Genomic DNA, 7,952 nt, shown 5'->3' on the forward strand with positions numbered 1-7,952 from the left:
TGGGAGATATTCCTAAATCATCTGTCTTAGTACAGTCAGACCAGTAACATTAGCACAAAGATCAAAATTAGTACAAAGATATAAGGAAGAATAAAGATGAGAAATGGAATGCAAGCAATCAATGCCAGATTTTTTTCAACATATTGGTTAACTTTGCTGGCTTTTTTTCTCTTCTTTTTCTTTTTTATAATAGTTTAAAATTTTTTAAAAACTATTTATTTAGTATTTTATTTTTCTCCAGTTACATGTAAAAACAATTTTAAACATTTGATTTTAAAACTTTTGAGTTCCAAATTCTCTCACTTCCTCTCTCCCCACCCTTCCTCATTGAGAAGGCAAGCAGTCCAATATAGGTTATACATGTGTAGTCATGTAAAACTTATCCATAGCAGTCATGTTGTAAAAGAAAACATAGACCAAAAAAATCCCTTATTTTCTTTTTCCAAAAAAATTCCTTTGTTATGGGGGGGGGGAACCAATACAGAGGAAACTAAATGATGTAAAATATACTAATAAAAACTTTTTAAAGGAATTTACCTGAAAGAACTCAATCCTGAATTACTGAAGCAATCTATTGGTAATGAAAAATGGATAATGGTTAGAAGAAAGGACATAGACACTGAATAAAGTAATTTCACAATAAGATTAACCAATGTAAATCAATTGTCATAAGAGTAAAAACAGCCAAAAAAAACCCCACCTTAAATAACAAATACTAGACTTACTTGCCAACCAGAGAGATATAGTAGTCAAAGGCAATTTAGAATACCAACTTGTTTGTAAAATCTTACTGGGAAGAACAATGGAAAATTCTGAACTTTACAAAACAGAGAGAAACAGTGAAGAGTAAAACCCACTTGGCACTTACAGTCACTGGTTTCACTTTCCCCATTCTGCATTCACATTTGCAAGCTGAGTCCCCAGGCTGTGGTTCCCCTTAAGATTTTAGAGATAACCCGCAAGGGTTGGGGTATCTTTTTTTTTTAGTCCTTGTAATTTTGATTTCCTATTTAGTATTTCAGTATATTCCCTCCAGTATCAATTGCCAGTTAATATTTCCCCAACTGCCTTCCTTTCAATATCAATTTAACCAATTAACATCAATTAGCTTTTACAAAGGGTTATTTATGGAGAAGTTATGGTAAAATACTGAGTACAAAATCAGCCCCCTCTCAAAAAAACAAACAAACTAGGGCATATTCTTTCCTTTATTATTATTATTATTTCCTCTATTTTTTCCACTTGGTCCATGGAAGAATGGGCAGGAACTTAAAATGTTGCTACAAAGCATTCTTTTCACCAAGTTTGTTTCTGGAAGTGGTGTAGCTAATGGGAGAGTAGCTTCTTAATGTGCTGGGCACAGTGTCTCAGATGCCAAGTTGATTCACTGCTGGGTTGGGTCAAGCAGGTGGCTCCACCTGGCTCCTCACCAAGCTCAGCTCCTGTGGTTACAAGCCAGCTTTTCTGTGGACACTAGTTACTGAACCTCCCATGACTCCTTCGATCTTTTAAAGCTCACAAGGTCATAACCTGGTTCATTCCGTCTCCAATACTTTATTCACCTAAGATCAGGAAAGAAGAAACACGAATGACAGTTGAGACAGAGGGGGTCATGGGCTCCAGGAGTCATAAGGCCACCAGGGTGGGAGGATAAATCACTTGGTAGCAGCACCTGCTACTTCTTTCCTGGAAATTTGCAGCAAACACCTCTTGTCTGAAGAGGAAGATTTAATCTATTCACATTTTTTATACACACATTCAATTCTGGATTATTAGCCAATTAAAAAGTGTTTCTTCCTTCACCATCCAGTAAGCTGACAGGAAGCAGAAAATACCTAAATATACTCTGAAGCAGGAAATGAGTCCTTCTATTACATGTCATCACATATTTCTGGAAGAAGGCTCATGTAGCCTCCTTTTGGGTTGATACAAAGAAGACCATATTGCTCATACTGCAAGGATTGGGCCTTTTTGGCCATTCTCAGTTGTTGTCCCTCATTACATGAGGGAAAACAAAACTTGGCAAGAGATCCAGGTAAGTAAAGTTATTCCTACAGAATTTAAGGACAAAAATGGAAGACAAAAAATGAGGGGGGGGATCTTTTTCTTCAAAGATTTAAAAAAATTTTTATTAATATCTTTTGTTTTTATATCATCTTTATTTCCAAATATATCCTGTACCCAGGAGTGACATAACTACAATAAGAAATAAAAGAAAAAGAAAGAAAAAGAGAGAGAGGCAGTTCAGCAAAACCGACACCAATCAAGTGTGGCAATAGGAGGGCTCCAGTAAAAGCTTAGTAGAGAAGATGGCATTTCAGCTGCATCCTGAAGGAAGAGAGGAATTCTATGAGGTGGATGTAAGGAGGGAGTGAATTCCAGGCATGTGAGATGGCCCATGAAAAGGAACAGACAGGAGATGGAACATCCTACATGAAGCGTAAAGAAGGGCAGCTTGACTAGATCTGAAAGTACAGGAGGTAGTTTCTAATGGGGCTGGAAAGATAGGTTGGGGCTAGGTTGTGTCAGGCTTTGAAAGCTAAGCAGAGGAAAAAGGAAGTCACTTGAGTCGGTTGAATAGGGGAATCACGTGGTCAGATCTGCACTGAAGAAAATTATTTTGGCAGCGGTGCATAGCATGGACTTGAGTGGTGAGAGACTTGAAACAAAGAAACTAATTAGGAAGCTGTTGCAATAATTTGGGTGAGAGTAGTTGAGGGCCTGAACCAATATAGTGCCTGATTAAATGGTAAGAAGGGATAGTACTTGAGAGATGCTGTGCAGATAGAAACAAGATGTGTCAACTGATGTATATATGGTGACAAAACTGTTAACATAAGGAAGGAAAATTGTTAATACCAAATATTACCTGACACTCCCTTAATGATCCTAATAATGTCAGAATTTCAATATTGTTTTTATATTCCTACTCATAAGATATTTACTCTTGGTTAGGTTGAGGTGAACCACACCCTAAGTCTCCCCACCCAGAGATTCTACCTTGTAAAGGAACCTAGCTTACACTGGATCTCAGCTTCTAATGTCCTTGACCCTTTCCATTAGGATTCATGGCATGAAGGGCAAAACAGCCAGAATGAAGTGGCTTTCCTTGCCCAGATTACCAAGGGCCAGTGGGGTCTCATGACCAGAGCTTGCTACCTCATACTGCCTCTTCCCCCTCTCCTTCTAAAGGTAGAAGAACCTTTTGAGTGGGTCTTGGAGTTGGGAAATCCATTTTGCTCTTCCCTTATGGGACATCCTCCAGGGTGGCAGTTTTGCTACCCTGTTATCTCAGTTAAAGAGATTTTATTTCTCAACTCATGTTGAGATTTATTCAAGACTTGACAATGGAAGTGTGAAGGGGAAGAGTGAAGAATCCAGGACAATGCTGAGATTATAAACCTGGGAAACTGCAAGGATGCCATTGCTTTTGACAGAAACTGGGAAGTTTAGAAAAGCAGAGGAGTTGGGGGGAAAGATGAGGTCAGTTTTGGACATGTTGAATATGAGATATCTCTAAGACATTCAAGGTAAAATGTCCAATAGGTAAATGGTGATGTGGGACCAAAGCTCAAGGGAGACTGAATATATAGATCTGGGAGTCCTGTGCAAAAAAAAAAAAAAAGAAAGAAAGAAAAGAAAAGAAAAAGTTGAACCTATGAGAACTAATGAAGTTATCAAGACAGAAAATGTACAGGGAAAAGAAAGGAGAGCCTAGGACAGAGACTTAGGTAGAACCCACAGTTAGGGAGCATGATATGGATGATAAGCCAGCCAAGGAGACCTAGAAGGAGCAGTCAGTTAGCTAGGAAGAGAACCAGAAAGGAGTAATATCACAAAAACCGAGAGAGGAGAGCATATCTAGAAGAAGAGGGTGGCTAGCAGTGTCAGATGCAGCCAATAGGTCAGGAAGCATGAGGACTGAGCAAAGACCATCAGACCTGGCAATTAAGAGATCATTAGTAATTTTGGAAAAAGCAGTTTTAGTTAACTGATGAGCTTGAAAGACAGATTTCAAAGGTATGAGGAGTGAATCACCTCTGCAAGAAAAGAAAAGAAAAGGAAGGGAATTTCCACAATTCTTCTCTAGGACTAAGCTTCATGGCCATTAAAGATATGGATTGTTCAATTTGGGATTTTTTGTTCCATATTTACATTGTTGTAGTCATTGTGTATATGTGTTTTCCTGGATCTGCTTATTTCACTCTTCATCAATTCACAGAAGTCTTCCCATTGAAAATAGATTTTTTAACAAATTTTTTGTGCCATCAAAGAGAATAAAGCCACCACTCTTGGAATATATCATCACTGTCCAAGATATGTTTTTGGATGTCATAGAAATGGCTCTAAAGAGAACAAAGAAGGAAAAAGCATTTGGATTAGACCAAGTGTATATAGGGGAGATCTGTGTTAGAAGTGACACAGTCAATCCTCAGCATTGCCACATTTAAATTTCTTGACTTCAAGCATTCACTGATTTTATTAGTAACCTCATTTTCACTTTCCTTTCAGCAGCCATGCATAGTCCTGGTTGTGCACAACAGAGAAAAAAATGAGAGGCACAATACATGCAAGTCTGTGGAACAGCTCTTATTCTAGTAGGCAATTGACTGGTCTTGTTCATCCTACCATTAAGTTTAAGAGTTCACCATGCATTCAATGCATATTTTCATTGTTTGCCATTAAAACTCAAGTTTTGGGTTTCAATTATGCCCCAAAAGTTAGTACAAGTCCTTTGGGCTTTAAAGCCCAAGTGGGCAAAGTCAGTGATGTGGCTTAGTGAGAAAATAAAGCTGTTAGATAAGCTTCATGCCTGAATGTCTGCAGCCAATGTCATCTGTGGCTGCAAGTTTGGTGTTAACAAATTGAAGAGGAAAGTATTTGTAAAAACGTTAGTGAATCCACTCCAGAAATTGCAAAAGTAACCTCTCAAATGTTTTTTTTAGATGTTAACCCAAAAGGTCATAGAATTCTAGGGATTATTAGCAAGAAAAAATGGTGTGCATGTTAGCAATTTTATTTTGCATTTTATGGGTTATGTCATGGTTACTGTATTTGGAAAAGTACATATTATCAGGATTAATGTTTTGTTATAAAGAATTGTTTACAGAAAAGTATACTTTCAGCAGTCTCTAGCAAAAGATTACAGTCTTTGGTGGTCCTTGGAACCTAACCCCCTATTTCTCATAGGTTTAATTCATCAACATTTGCTCCGTTGAGGACTGACTGTGATTATAAAGATCTTGAGAGATCAATTCATGAAGGAGGAGAAGATATCAAAGACATTAAAAAAAACTTTGACTTTATTAATAAGCAGAAAAAGGCAACCACCCCTCCAAAAAGAAAGTTGATTACCAACCTTTTGTTCTTCCTAAATCATCTATATGAAACCTTATGAAAACCAGCTACTCATACATAGAGAGGATCTTTGAAGAGAGTTTAGTGGGGAAAAAGGTATGCTTTACTTAATGATTCTCCACAATAGACCAAAGCTTTCATACAATTTAATGAAAGAAAAGAAAGCAAAACTCCATTTTGATTTTTGTCTGTTGATTATGAAAAAAAATGCTTCATAGAGTGCCCCATTTGGCATCTCCACCACGAAGGGATAATAGGGAGAAAATGGGACCTGGTGCCAGCAAACTTGTTGTCCATATAGGTGTGCTTATCTCTCTCCCCTAAGAAATCATTACCCCAGTCCCTAATACTTAGTATAGGAGAAGCCAGTTAATTAGTAAGATGGTCAAGGCAACTCTTTAGGGCATTAAGGAAGGAGGAAATTCTCATTAGGGATTGTACTTAACCATCAGATAGATATTCCTTTCAGAGCCATAATCTCTATGCCAATGCCAAATCAATGCTACAAGATCATTTACCTCGCTTTTTACATTATCTTTGTAGTATGATAAACATGATAAACATGATTAACTGTTGTATTCCCAACCTATGTGGCTTTTTGCTTCAATGTAACAGAGAATGATAAGGGAGACACCTCCCAGGAAGGAGAAAGAGACAGATTTAGGGCCACAGTGTTTTGCCAGAGCAATTCTTTGGTTGAGGGAATTGGAACTGTAAGAAAGAGAATTATTAATTTATTTTTTACAATTTCCAAAGGCAGAAGGAACACTTGTTCTGGGACCTCTCTTTAGACAATGAATGAGTCAGCAGTTTGGCTGGTGGGGCTCTGACTAGCTGGGCTGGTATTAGAGGTGGGGCCTTCACTACTTTCCTTCATAGTTTTTCTGTGGCCTAGTTTTAAAAGGAAAACCACTCCTCTGGAGAGGAAAAGACAAAGATTGAGCCAGGGAGAAGTAGCATTATCTATACAAGCTTGGCAGGGCAAGTTGGAAGGAATGATTAATAGCTCTGACAACTCTGTTTCCCAGCCCAGCATAAAACCACCATAACACATAGAAACAACAGTTTCTATACAATTCTTACAATGTTTAATAAACTGTATGGTTATATAGAATGTCATTTGCTTGTATCTTATGGATATGATGGTGGCTTGACAATGAGCAGGAAATTTCCCAGATATGAGGTGTGGGTGTGGTGAGTCATAGAGATTTCCATATGTTAATAATACTGAGTCATATTTCTCATTGCCCTTAGACCACTGTTGAACCTCGGGCAATGAGGTGGCTTAATGGTTAGAACTTTGTACATGATAGCAGGAAGATCTGAGTTTTAATCCTGCCTCAGACATTTACTAAATGTATGATGATTGGCAAAGTACTACTTGTCCTGTAACAAGACATTCCATCTCCCAATTCTACCTTTTCCTGGCCGTGCCCCTTGCCATAGGGAATATACCTGGCAAAGTAGATAAAGTGCCAGGGCTGGAGTCAGGAAGATTCATCTTCCTGAGTTTAAATCTGGCCTCAGTCCTTACTAGCTATGTGACCCTGGGAAAGTCATTTAACCCTGTTTGCCTCAGTTTCCTCATCTGTAAAATGAGCTGGAGAAGGAAATGGCAAACCACTCCACTATCTTTGCCAAGAAAATCCCAAATGGGGTCACAAAGAGTTGGACACAAGTGAAAAACAACTGAACAACAACATTATGATTCTTATCAAGCTATCTGAAGGGACACAGTTTGATGCAGCAGTTGGGTGACCCTTGGTGAGCTAGAGAGGGCCTAGTGGCTAGGAGGCAGGGTGTCTTGTTCAATTGTTAATTAATTAATCATGTGATAGCTTGATTTTTTTGTAGAATCACAGAGTGTAGGCCACAAGCTGAGTGTGATCTGAACTGCTGGCATAGTACTTCAAGTGTTACCTACCCAGTACACATTTATTCTGTACCAAGTATGTCATATGGTGGGGATTGGGGGCAGGGGGAGAGGGGTTGGGATGGGGAGCACATCTAGGATATTTTGAATTTTTTTTCCTTTTCCCCCTTTTTCTTATTGTTTTATTTTTCCTTTTAATCAGAACTTCTTCAGTGACTCAGGTGTCACAATTGAAGATATTCAGAATCCTGGAAGATTTAAAAAAAATCATTATCCTGAATATTGAGCTGAATTTTAATTTCAGTTTTGCTGAATTTTTTTCCAGGAATTTTTTTTTCTTATTCCAGATTCCAATTTTTAAATATTTTTTGGTTCTTTTGCTAGAATCTTTTCTCTAATTCAATTTTTGGCTTTTTTTTTTTTTACTTTCCCATCCTTGGGAATTTCTTCTTCTTGGATGGACCCGCTATAGGATTACAGTATCATTGTGATTGTTTTTAAATGATGTATTATTGATAAGTTGCTGCTTATTTGCATGAGGTACTGACTGACTGGATATCGTTTACCTATTCCTATTACCAGGGCAGCTGGGTGGTGAAGTAGATAAAGCATTGTCCCTAAAATCAGGAGGAACTGAGTTCAAATCTGACCCCAGACACTTACTAGTTGCGTGACCTGGGGAAAATCACTTAACCTTGAGAATCTCAAAAGAAGAACTGAA

At 38.0% G+C, this 7,952-nt stretch overlaps 1 long non-coding RNA gene across 1 annotated transcript; it reads left to right on the forward strand.

The window, feature by feature from the left end:
• Positions 1–1,886: 1,886 nt before the first annotated feature.
• Positions 1,887–5,943, forward strand: LOC144457734 (uncharacterized). Its single transcript, XR_013487193.1, has 2 exons — positions 1,887–2,035; positions 5,191–5,943. It is a non-coding gene; the product is annotated as an uncharacterized LOC144457734 (long non-coding RNA).
• Positions 5,944–7,952: the final 2,009 nt, after the last annotated feature.

The sequence above is a fragment of the Phascolarctos cinereus genome, unplaced genomic scaffold, assembly GCF_003287225.1.
Source record: "Phascolarctos cinereus isolate Bilbo 61053 unplaced genomic scaffold, phaCin_HiC Scaffold_5;HRSCAF=322, whole genome shotgun sequence".
Lineage (NCBI taxonomy): Eukaryota > Metazoa > Chordata > Mammalia > Diprotodontia > Phascolarctidae > Phascolarctos > Phascolarctos cinereus.